The sequence below is a fragment of the Archocentrus centrarchus genome, chromosome 18, assembly GCF_007364275.1.
Source record: "Archocentrus centrarchus isolate MPI-CPG fArcCen1 chromosome 18, fArcCen1, whole genome shotgun sequence".
In the NCBI taxonomy this organism is placed as follows: Eukaryota; Metazoa; Chordata; class Actinopteri; order Cichliformes; family Cichlidae; genus Archocentrus; species Archocentrus centrarchus.
Window position 1 is genome coordinate 11,770,774 of NC_044363.1, and position 12,571 is coordinate 11,783,344.

Consider the following 12,571-nt stretch of genomic DNA (forward strand, 5'->3'; position numbering starts at 1 on the left):
ATAGATATACATTGTTATTTTTATGTTATCATATATAGAGAGAGTTATTTAATGAGTTATTACATTTTATGTTTAAAAAATGAACTGGCATCAATTTATTCATATTTTAATTTGGATGTAGCCTCCAGGATCCAGGCACAGTTTGGCTCAGGTGTGTGAGCTCGATTCTCGGCCTTGTGTTCACTCTGGTGTGTGCACTTCTTTGGAAAACTGAACAAACTCTTTTGGGGAGACGGGGTTGTGATGTCAATGTGTTACTTAATTATTGATCAGTTTGTTACAATGTGCATATCTTATTATGAAGCATCTATAAGATAAAAGTCTTTCTGCAGTACTTGACACAGAAAGACACATCACTACTGTCAGGGTGTCATTGTTAATGTTTATATTGTGTTATGTCCCAAGTCTAGGGGAAAACAGGGCATAACATGGAGTGTTACTCCCCCACTCCAACCACACTCAAGAAAAGTCAGCAACAGTATTGTGGTAAATAGTATGCAGTAGTTTATTTGCTTCAGAGGTGAGCAGTGCCAAAACAACAAGCAAACCAGTGCTGAATGTCCCTAATTTAACCTATTTTATACTTAGACAGTGTTTTAGTTATTCTATTTTCATTTTATATACTAGTTCAAAGTATATTTTGATTATACTTGTAAACTATTGTATTTATATCTTTAATCTTTATGCTTTTGTTTAAGAGCAGTCAAAGCATTTCACTGTTTTTATACCTTGTATGAAGGAAAACAGTCCAGATTCTTTTCCTTTGTGACAAATAAACTGCATTGAAACTGGATCAGCCTTCTATTGATGGATGATTCATTCTAATGGCAGCTATACCAACAGCCACAGAGGACATCCAGGTGTTACAGGGGAAACTTTCATCTTACCAGGAGTGGGGTTCGAACCCACGGGGACTGATGTCCATTGGATCTTAAGTCCAACGCCTTAACCACTCGGCCATCCTGGTGCATGAAGTTGATCCACTGAAAGAGAAATGATGAAAGAAGGATGTTAGGAACACAATCAGTGATGTTACCTGTGCAAACACAGCTGTTTGATGAAGATGGAGCAGCGGACTGAACTTAGAGGAGAGACACAAATTAAAATATTGATCCTATTAAGTTATTATTGATCCGATACCAATATCAACATCAGTCTAGTGGCTATTTGTCCACACTAAAAACAAAACTAATGGCCATTGAGGCATCTCTAGGACTGCATCTTACACAGGTCAAACAACAAGAAAAAGTCCATTCCATAAAGGGCATTTGGGACGGTTTATTCACCATAATGCAGCAAACTTACAGACATAAAGGTGTTAGTCTGCAGCCTCTCTCATATGTCCTGATGCCCCTCTGACCCATCCCACTTGACCTACTTATGTAAAGCTTGGTTACAAGTCTCTCCAATATACTGGTTTTGTTTTGGGCTCTCAGAGAGTGGACCAACCCTTTGGAGTCTGATGTAGTGCTCAAAACTCTGCTCATCACCCAGGATCCTCTTGGAGCTGTGGCATCAGCAATGATGACTAAGTCTCCTGAACAGAAACTCTTCTTCAGGGTCACAGAGGAAACTTTTGTTCCTTTGTGGGTGCCATTGTTTTTCAGTCCATGTACACAAACCCAAATAATGCATTTCAGTATGATACACATTGTAAAACTATGTCATATTCATGACATTGAGGAAAGTGGGACAAGCATCAGTGCATGTCATATTCAATCTAGAGGGCATAGGCTTTTTAGGAAATATGATTTAGAGTGTTTGACCTGCTTTTGGAAATGTTGGACATGCTTTTTTCATCCAAAAGATCTATATTTTTGCATAACTATGCAAATCCACCTAATTACAGATTAGTAAATAAACCATTTGTAATATTAAATAATAATTATTCAGCATACAGAATTGCTATTAGTCTATCCACAGTGTGAAAACAGCAAAATGCTGTCACCACAGGAACAGTGAGCAACCCAATTAGATTAAACCACCAAAGATCACAAATGCACAGTTATGTATGAACATGCACAAATTAATAAAGCCAAGATATGCAAAGCTAGCATGTCCCATCCACTAAATATTGTCAATATTGAACAACCCTGACGTGTCAGGATTCTGCAGTGTGGCAGGCAGGATAATGACCCAAACACAGGACTCAGGATGGAAAACACATGAAGTCAGAAATATGCAGCTTGTTGCTGGGTGCACATCATGTACAAGGAAACACCGAAAGCTCAACTGGAGCAAATAAGTCTACAACTAAAAATACACAGGGAAACTCTGAACCAGGAAGCACATTATCTTAGTGAGACAGTGTGACAAAGAACAGGAGGACACAGACAATATACACACACAAGGTAAGCAGGGAGATAGGACACACCAGGGAGCACAACTGAACAAGACCAGGGGAGTAAAACTGAATACAGTGATACAAAGGACTGCCAAAGTAAAACAGGAAGTAGACATAGAAAGAGAAATGCTGACTTGACACAACACAGTGAAGCAGACACACTTAAGGACTACAAAACCTACACTAGAGGAACAAGAACACAACAGTTAGCTAAACACAAGAGGAAGAAACACAGATGAAGGAGAAGCTGCAGTACAATGAACTGAGACCAGGACTAAATCTACTTAACAGGAGAATAAACCAGAAACAATAAAACACCAGACACAGGAACACAGGAAGCCTGAGAAATAAAACACAGGACTGAATACAAAGTGAACAGTCATGATCACAACTCAGAAAACTAAACCAAGAAACCTGAGGACACAAACAAAGAAACAACCAGGAATTATCAGAACAAGACAAAAATTCAAAACTGCAAAAACACAATAAACTAGGAATCAAACAGTAACCTTAAACAATCGAAAACTAAAAACACTGGACCCAGGACCATGACAGTAAGATCCAAGCTCTGGTCGTAGAAACATATCTTTGTCTTCTTACCTTTTTCCTTCCTCTAATCTTGTCCCTTTCCTCTTCTCTGTCCCAGAGTGACAGGCTCTTTTCTGTGACATTTCCTTTTTGCATCCTCATCCACAAATGAGGATGAGGATGATCTGTACCTGTTCAGGCTGTTTTCATAAGATATTAATAAAGTTTCAGAGGAGAGGGAAAAATAGTCACGTGACTGCAGGACAGCCAACCACAGCAGAGCAGGAGAGGAGGGGGCGGAGCAAAGTGTTTCCGCGGGAGAGGAGCGATGGCTGCGCAGACATAGCAACTGTGTGATGAAGCCGGAGTAGCTGAGTGAGCTAACGTTACTGTCGATCCGATACCAATACCAACGCAGGACATGGACTGCTGGATATCAGCCGGAAAACCCGACACAAACTCACACATCACAGGTATGAAAATGTTTGTAACTCTGCTGTTGAAGACCTCAGTCACTCCATTCACACCAGAGAGATGCGGTTAATTTATAAATCTACGTAGCTACGTACTGTTCTGTCCATGCTACCGTTAGTTTAGTTACTTTGGCTTTGGTGAGATAAACACGGCTGTGATTGCTTTGTTGTTTTGTTCTTTTATGTAGTGTTTTATATAATTAGCGCTAAAATCAATCAACCTAAAAATTCTGTATCAATACAAATGTCATTTTCATGCCTTAGTTTCACTGTTTTATTGTTTAACCCCTTAACTGACGCTCCAAAATCACCAAAAATGCCTGAAAAAGCATTCCCAAATTAAATCAGCTGCTGTTACTGAACTCTTTGGAGTACATGTGAAAGCTTTTTTTTTTTTTTTTTTTTTTTTATTTATTTGGGACAATGCACATTAATAAAACAATCAATACTTAGTACAGATTGTAAATGAGCCAGATTATAGCATATTTGCTAATTTGCATCTGTAGTCCCTAGGCAGAAGGACAAACAACAGAAAACGTCATGAATATACAATAGTAGTAAAAGACAACACGTTGACAAACATTAAAACAATATACAAATGGAAAAAGAAAAAAGGAGAAAAAAAAAAAAAAATAGTGAAAGTGCGAACATGTCTGGGAACTTTTAATGAACTGCTTAAGGTGCTTTTTAAAAGTACTGTAAGTGGAGCATTCTCTGATGTTAGTTGGTACAGTATTCCAGAAATGACCCCCTCTGACTGACAGAACCGTTTGTCCAAAGGTTGTTTTTCTACGGGGGATCTCAAGGTCTCCTCTGGAAGAGGCTCTGGTGCCAAAACCTCGGTCAGTAGATGTCCCCCTTGTGTCCTGGATTGTTGACTACCTGACTGGCAGACCACAGTATGTACGGCTGCAGCACTGTGTGTCTGACAGAGTAGTTAGCAACACTGGAGCCCCACAAGGGACTGTCCTCTCTCCCTTCCTCTTCACCCTCTACACCACAGACTTCAGCTACTGCTCAGAGACCTGCCATCTTCAAAAGTTTTCTGATGACTCTGCAATAGTTGGATGTATCAGCAGGGGTGATGAGGACGAGTACAGGAGGACAGTGAAGGACTTTGTCACATGGTGCAAGCGGAACCATCTAGAGCTCAACGTGACAAAGACAAAGGAACTGGTGGTGGACTTGAGGAAAGACAAGGCACCGGTGGCCCCTATGTCCATCGGTGGGGTCAGTGTGGACACCGTTGAGGACTACAAATATCTGGGAGTACACATTGACAACAAACTGGACTGGGCTAAGAACACTGATGCCCTATACAGGAAGGGCCAAAGTCGCCTCTATTTTCTGAGACGCCTGAGGTCCTTCAACATCTGCCGGACTACGCTCAGGATCTTCTATGAGTCTGTGGTGGCGAGTGCCATCCTCTATGCTGTTGCATGCTGGGGCAGCAGACTGAGGGCGGCAGACGCCAACAGACTCAATAAACTGATCCACAAAGCCAGTGATGTGGTGGGAGTGGAGCTGGATTCGCTTATGGCAGTGTCGGAGAGGAGGATGCTGTCTAAGCTGCAGGCCATTATGAACAATGGCTCCCACCCACTCTACAACACAGTGATGGGACACAGGAGCACATTCAGTGCAAGACTCATCCCACCAAAATGCACCACAGAGCGCCACAGGAGGTCATTTCTACCTGTGGCCATCAGACTCTATAACTCCTCCCTTAATAGGTGACATTGTGGTTCATCAGTGTCATTCATTTATCAGTATTCAATTGTACATAAAATTGTTTAAATTTCCATATACATTGTACATACACTATATACATTGTACAAAAAAGGACTGTGCATATATATATAATGACACCTATTTAAAAATTTTTGCACTCACAATTTTCATATGTGTATAGATTTAGATGTGTATATAGTCAAAATATCTCTTTAGTCTTTATACTTTTATGCCTTTAGTGTATGTTATTGTGTTTTAGGTTTACTCGTTTAAATGAAACGGTTGCAGCTGTAACAGTAGTAATTTCCCTTTGGGATCAATAAAGTATTCTGACTGACTGACTGACTGAGTTCTTGATTTAATGTATGTTGAAAGTGGAACTGGAGCTAGTCCATGAAGAACTTTATAGATCAAGCAGCTATTTTTAAATTTAATAAAATTTTCAAAATTGAGCATATTGTATTTTTCCAAAATATTACACTGATGATATGATAAGGGCTTTTGATCAAGGATTTTTATAGCCTTTTTAAATAATATTTCTATTGGTTTTAAGAACGTATCTCCAGTGAGTGACCAAGATGTAATGCAATAATCTATATGTGATAATATCATTGAATGTAGAAAAACCTTAGCTAAAATAATTGTCATTGATGGTCTAATTTGTTTGAAGTTATTTAAATTTAATTTAATTATGCTTGCTGTAAGTTTTATATGTTTTTTAAAAGACAGTGTGGGATCCAGTGTGACCCCAAGGTACCTGAAATCCTGCACAAGATCAAGCTCTTCGCCCCCCAGGAACACACTAGACCGCTCCAGTTTTATAGGTTTTTTTGTAAACATCATTGTAACTGTTTTTTTCTTATTCAGCAGTAAGGAGGACTGAAGGAGCCAGTGTTGTATAATCTCCAAGGCTAATGTGAGGATTGAAGATGCTTCCTGTGGACTTTTGGCAGGTGTAAAAATAACAGCATCATCAGCGTACATTTGGAAGTGGACACTTTAACACACATTAGGCAAATCATTTATATACAAAGAAAACAGAACTGGTCCCAAAATAGAGCCCTGGGGAACCCCTGCTGGACAGTCAAGGTATGACGACATTGTGCCCCTGACAGACACAGACTGTCTCCTGTTGGATAAATAAGATTGAAACCAAGCTAATGCATCTTCGGCAAAGTTAAAATAAGTCAGTTTGGACAGAAGGACCTGATGGTCCACTGTATCAAATGCCTTCTTTAAATCTAGAAAGACTGCACCAACACAGGTGGTTTTATCGAGCAGGGATTTCACTGTTTCTATAAGGACACAATTTGCCGTCTCTGTGGAATGATGCTGGCGAAACCCGAACTGCATGGGGTGCAGAAGAGAATGGTCGCTGAGATGTTTGTTCAGCAGCTTGGCAATCCATTTTTCTGCAACTTTAGAAACAACAGGGAGGATGCTAATGGGATGATAGTTAGAAATATTTGATTTGTCTCCTGATTTAAAAATTGGTGAGACTATGGCAGCCTTCCAACTTGCTGGGACTGTTGCCATTCTGATGGATAAATTTATCAGATGTGTTATTGGACAAACCAGTGCATCTTTGTGTGTTTTTAAAAAGTGTGTGTCAAGCCCGTATGCATCTTTAGTTTTTGAAGCCCTCATTGATTGAATTATACTAGCGACTTCCATATCTGTAATTTGATCTAATCTAAAAAGAGGCTGTCCAGAGTCATTAGAATTGCAAACTATCTCTGACTGACTAAACATATGTCTTATTTCATCAATAGACTTAATGAAAAAGTTATTGAACTCAGTTGCTAATTCTTTTGGATTAATCAACAACTTGTTATTAACTTTTATTTCCAATCTATCATTGATCATTTTATGTTCCTTACCTATCAGTTTATTTATGATTTTGACATTTCCATTAGCACCTTTGATTACATCCAGAAAGAAATTTGCTTTGGCTTTACGTAATGCATTAGTAGTTTTATTCCTCATGGAAGTAAATCTTCCATGAGGAATAAAACTTTGTGGTCTCTTTGCGGTCTCTTTGTGAAGAAGACAAGCTATATTTTTTTTATTTTTGCAGTCAAAAATGCTGTAACTGTAATGAGTATGTAGCTATTAAGTTTGGAACACAGAAAAATTAGACAACTTTTGCCCCGCCTGGATTGTTCCTGTTTGTTTTTATGTAACTACACACTGAGTGTTGAAGGTATGGATTGGAAAATATAATGAAGCTGTAGCATGAAGTCTTTTTACCGTGTATTTCAAATGTTATCAAGACAAAAACCTAATGTGTTGTAAAGTTTTTTGTGTGTTGATCTCAGGCGTGGTCTCACATGTGCCATTTGGAGATTCCCAAGTACCACATGTGAGCCCGCGGGGGGGGCCGTTACCAGTTAACAGGTTAATGTATCAGCAGACCCCTTTGTGACAGTCTTCATGGATTTATAAAAACTAAAGTAATACATCTGTTAGGGCTGGGTATTGTTAGGAACCTCACGATTCGATTCGATTTCGATTATTGCTGTTGCGATTCGATTTGATATTGATTTAAAGTTGTGAAGACACAAATGATTTAAGATAATGTTGATATTTTTAAAATATTTATTTTCATACAAACTTCTGTAACATCACATTTCTGAGCAAAGAAACAAACTTCTTTCTGCAATGTGCTTAAAGTAGAAAACTGTTCTTAATAAACAATAAAAAATAAAGTGCATGTAAAATAAAATTAGGCATAGCTTATCTCTTGAAAGTCTAATATAAATAAAAATGCATTTCAATAACATCTCTGCATATCAGTGCAGATTTAAACACAAATCATAGGGTTGTACTCAACTGAATTGCACTGAAAAAGTTTAGTGCTTGTAAACATTCTTAGCTTTTGAACATGTAGTGATTAACCTCTAATTTTTGAACATATCTTGAACTGAACTATAGTACTGTAGCCAGAAATAAAGAATTGTACTGTAACAGTACAGTTCTTCATTTCTGGTTACACACTAAGTGGGCACGTGGAGATTCTTGTTCAGAAAAAGCAGCTAATCCACATGCTCAGGCTTCAATGCACTTCTCTGGGCTGTGACTATGTCACCTGCTGTGGAAAAGATCCTTTCAGCAGGTACACTACTGCCTGGGATGCAAAGGTACCTTTTAGCTTGGCATGACAACAACAGGTTGTGCTTCGTGTATTTGTAGCGCATCTGCGTGGTATCTGGTTAAGTGGTTGCGCAGGTTTGTCGTGTTACTGCAGTACTTTAATTCTCTCTGGCACAGCTTACATACCACCTTGCTTTTGTCGACTTCTTGAGTTCCAGATTTAGACGGGAAAGCAAAATGAGCCCAAACATCTGACTTAAAAGTTGACGGAGTTAGCTTTCTACAGCTGCTCGCCATGACTGTTGTTATGCGCTCAGGTGCTCAGCACAGTAACCAAACTCTCAGCGCCCCCAACGTGTCAGGAGGTGAATCGATTCTGAGGAGCCCCCTAATCGATTATGAATTTTGCGTGAAATTATTGCGATGCATCGATTCTTCAATTATTTTACCCACCCCTAACATCTGCAGTGCTAAACATGCAGATTTATGTATTTCTATGAATATTTATAACAGTATATTTATCAGCAGATAACTCAGTATTCTTGTTCAGCCTGTTTTCAGCTGCATCTGGGATCATTTCCACATTTTAGAGCTGCAGCATTTTGAAATCATTAGCTTCCAAAATTGCAATATTATCAGTTTCACTTCTGTATAAGCTAGGGTTGCAATGGTATGAGATTTTCACGGTATGATAATTGTCTCAGAAATTATCGTGCTATCACCGTATTTCACATATATTATTATAAGTTATGAAATGTCATAAGAAATGACAACAAAAGGTTTTTGTTTAACACATTATTTTATTGTACTTGGAACCATTTTTAATGACAGTTTTGTTTAAAATGTCTCCTTTAAAACAAACAAAAAAAGCTATACACCTCCTGTTTTATTTGCAAAAATTGCAATATTATAATGAGGGAAAAGCCAAATTTTTAAATAAAAATGAATCTGTCTCTTTAGACAGAAAAAATTATTTGTCTTTGTAAACAAATATGAGATAGTACAGTTTTTATTAGATCTGATTTTTATTATAATAATAATGAATACAATTAAAATGGTATTATACACACACACACACACACACACACACACACACTTTATATGTACTCTTAGAATTATACATCCTGCATTTAAAATGTTCAGTAAAATTATGTATCACCATAAAAACATATTTAATATCTGAGAAATTGAGCCTGGGTCAGTGTCTGATCAACTACTGTTGACTGCTTTATAACATTCGTTGTGCTGCTAAATTTGGTGGGAAATAACCAGATACTGCAGACAGAGGGGATTATTTCTGACATGATCCTCATAATACAGATTTCACTCTTAAGGCTTTGATGCTGAGTCTGATTTTAAGGGCTGAAAAATAGACACGCCAAAGTTTTAAAATAAACACACGTAAATATGCCATCTTTCAAAAGGCCCTTAACACGACATGCGCATCCAGCAGAGCACGCGCTTCACGGCCACGGGGACCGGCGTGTCCATAGTTCGGATGACTCAGCACTTTTGCTGGTGGTTAGCATGTGGCACGAGCACAAGGAAACATAGATGGGTTTATAGTTAACATTTCCCACATTTTTGTTAGAGACAGGTATTAACGAGATACCTACTTTAATCTGCACGGAGGGATGATGTTGTAGTAGATGTGAGAACAAGTTTGAAGTATTCCCTCCTTTAGGGGCCACTTTACTTCCACACTGTTTGCAAGCGAGATACCCATCCTCATGTACATTTGGTGGGTATCCGAAGTAGTCCCACACGGCTAATTTTAGTTTAGCTTTTTTTTCCTTTTTTTTTTAAGGAGGATGGAGACTGCTTAAATCTGTCGCCATTTTCACCGCTGTGTGCCTGAGAGTGGCGCCACTGAGCAAGGGGCAGCTGAGACGGAGCGGAGCTGCTTGTGCGAGATTATCAGATGGCTTGCTTTTTTCCCTTATTATCAGTAATAAGCAAACACCCACGGTATGATAACCGTGCATTTTAATACCATGGTATACCGTGAAACCGGTTACTGCTGCAACCCTAGTATAAGCACATATTTGAAAATCCATAAAAATTTTAACTTGTTTTGTGCAAATATCAACATATTCTTGTTCAGCATGCTACTAGGTACCTGTGACGGTATTTTTGAATAAATGGATTCCGGAATCAGAATATTTTTTACAGAAAATAATGTAGAGCATGGAGAAGTGTGAACTAGACTAGTGAACAGTGTTGCCAACTTGGCGACTTTGACGCTAGATTTAGCGGATTTTCAGACCCCCCTGGCGAGTTTTTTTCCACAAAGCGACTAGCGACAAATTTAGCAAGTTTTCCCGGTGACGTCGGGGACTTTTGGAGAGTTTTTTTGTTAACCTGAAATCCTCCGCTGGCGCTGGGTTTTGTGTACATACAAACTTCATACTGCGTCCGTTTAGACGCTTTAGCATCGCCCAGACCCTCAAGAGTACCTGACTGTTGGTATGTACTGTAAGTCACGTGACCTTAATGGCGGAAGTGGGTCTGTTCCTGTCTTCCTGAGGCAGGCGGCGGATACGACGCCGCATTGAGCGGGTGGGCGCGTTGCTGTGATACGTCAGCATATATGTCTATGGATTCACAAATCCTGCTGACTGAAGGATGGAAGTTTGTTCATTCAGTCTGTTTACATGTTTGTTACCTTACACAGGAGGAAGCACTTTGGTGAAGTCTACCTCACTACAGACTGGCTTTTAAAGAATCAATCAGCCATTTGCTATTTTTGCTCTGTATCTTTTCTGTTTACATTTTAATACCACAGCTGCGCGTCTTTTGTTATGGAGGAAAAAAGCATTAATTTATTTGAGGAGCATTATTATTTAAATGCCAGTGGTTTATTTTTGAGCAATTTCTCCTGTACATCTACAGCTGAATGGTAATAAAATTGTCTGTGTGACATTTGGGACATGTAGCGTTGACTCAGAGGTGCCTTGTTGTTTATACCTTTGTGAAGAAAAAATATCAAGATATATTTTGTATATCACCATTCAGCTAAAAAATATTGAGATATTATTTTGGTCCATATCGCCCAGCCCTAGTAGTTCTAAACATATTTAGGGTGTTTTTCCTGCACTATTTGTCTCTCCAAAGATGTTTTTCCTCTCTCCTACATCCTCGATTGCAACTACATGCAAATAACCAATTATGCAAATTAGGTGATGACATCATATAGCGACTTCTGGCGACTTTTAGTACAGCCAATAGCTACTTTCCTTGCTGAGGAGTTGGCAACAGTGCTAGTGAAGACTGCAGCTTTAAGAAGAAAACGTAATTAGAATTCCGGTAAATAATATACTAAATATATCTATTTAACCCCACAAACACTGAAAGAGACGCATGCAGCTGAGTAAAGAATAATGCAGGAGTCTTGAGCCACCCCTCATTTCTTCATGCTTTGCTAAACATAAATGGAAATACAGCATAAAAAGCAAACACAGGGTTTGTACAATTCTAACAAGCTTGAAAGTCAATATTTGGTGTGACCACCTTTATTCTTCAGCACAGCCTGAACTCTCTGAGGCAACTTTCTGTCATTTCTCTAAGTTGTGCTAAATGCCATATCAGCTTGCTAACTCAGTGATGGTGAACTGTTGGATAATATGCTGCAACTATTCCTCGAGTAACTTGAATAATGCGATTATAAAAAAATCCTTTAAACAAATTTTTTGCTTCGATGCCTCGTTTAACCTCTTAACTGGCAGCAAAAAAATCACCTGACAAAAACTACATAACGCCTTCTGGTTATTATTGGCTCTGAAAAACCCATTTCATAGCCTTGTAACTGGCCGCGTCTGGTCCGCCGACCGAATGAAGTGCGTTTTATATGGCAGGCTAGACCCTCCCATTTTGATTGACACCTCATTCGGCCAATCATGTTAAGAAATGGGTTTGCTAGAGCCAGTGATACTCAGAGGGCGTCACGTAGCTTTGTCAGGTGATTTGGTACATCCAGTTAGATGATTGGCCGAATGAGGTGTCAATAAAAATGGGAGGGCCTAGCCTGCCATATAAAAGGGACTACAAACGGCCCGTCAGCGGGCCCTTGCCAGTTAAGGGGCTACACTCTGCAGCACTCAGGTGTCTGTGTAATTGGAGCATTTCACCCATATTAGCTGCATTAAACTTCTCCGTTGGTGTCGTCTTCTTCTTCTTATGGGGTTAATGGCAGTGGGTAAACCAGCTTAGAGCTGCATTACCGCCACCTACTGGACTGGAGTGTGGATCAGGAGTTAGAAAAGAACCCCTCAGATTCTATAAAGTTCTCTGTCGCTGCAACGGATTCCCTTTAAGGGCCACAATCTTACAACCCCCTCCCAAACAAATACCCCCACCCCCGCAAACCAAACAACTTATACAAAGCTCACCACAAAGCATAAAG

At 39.2% G+C, this 12,571-nt stretch overlaps 1 non-coding gene across 1 annotated transcript; it reads right to left on the bottom strand.

Annotated features, from left to right (window-relative positions):
- Positions 1 to 884: 884 nt before the first annotated feature.
- trnal-uaa (transfer RNA leucine (anticodon UAA)) lies at positions 885 to 967 on the bottom strand. The gene has a single exon. It is a non-coding gene; the product is annotated as a tRNA-Leu (tRNA).
- Positions 968 to 12,571: the final 11,604 nt, after the last annotated feature.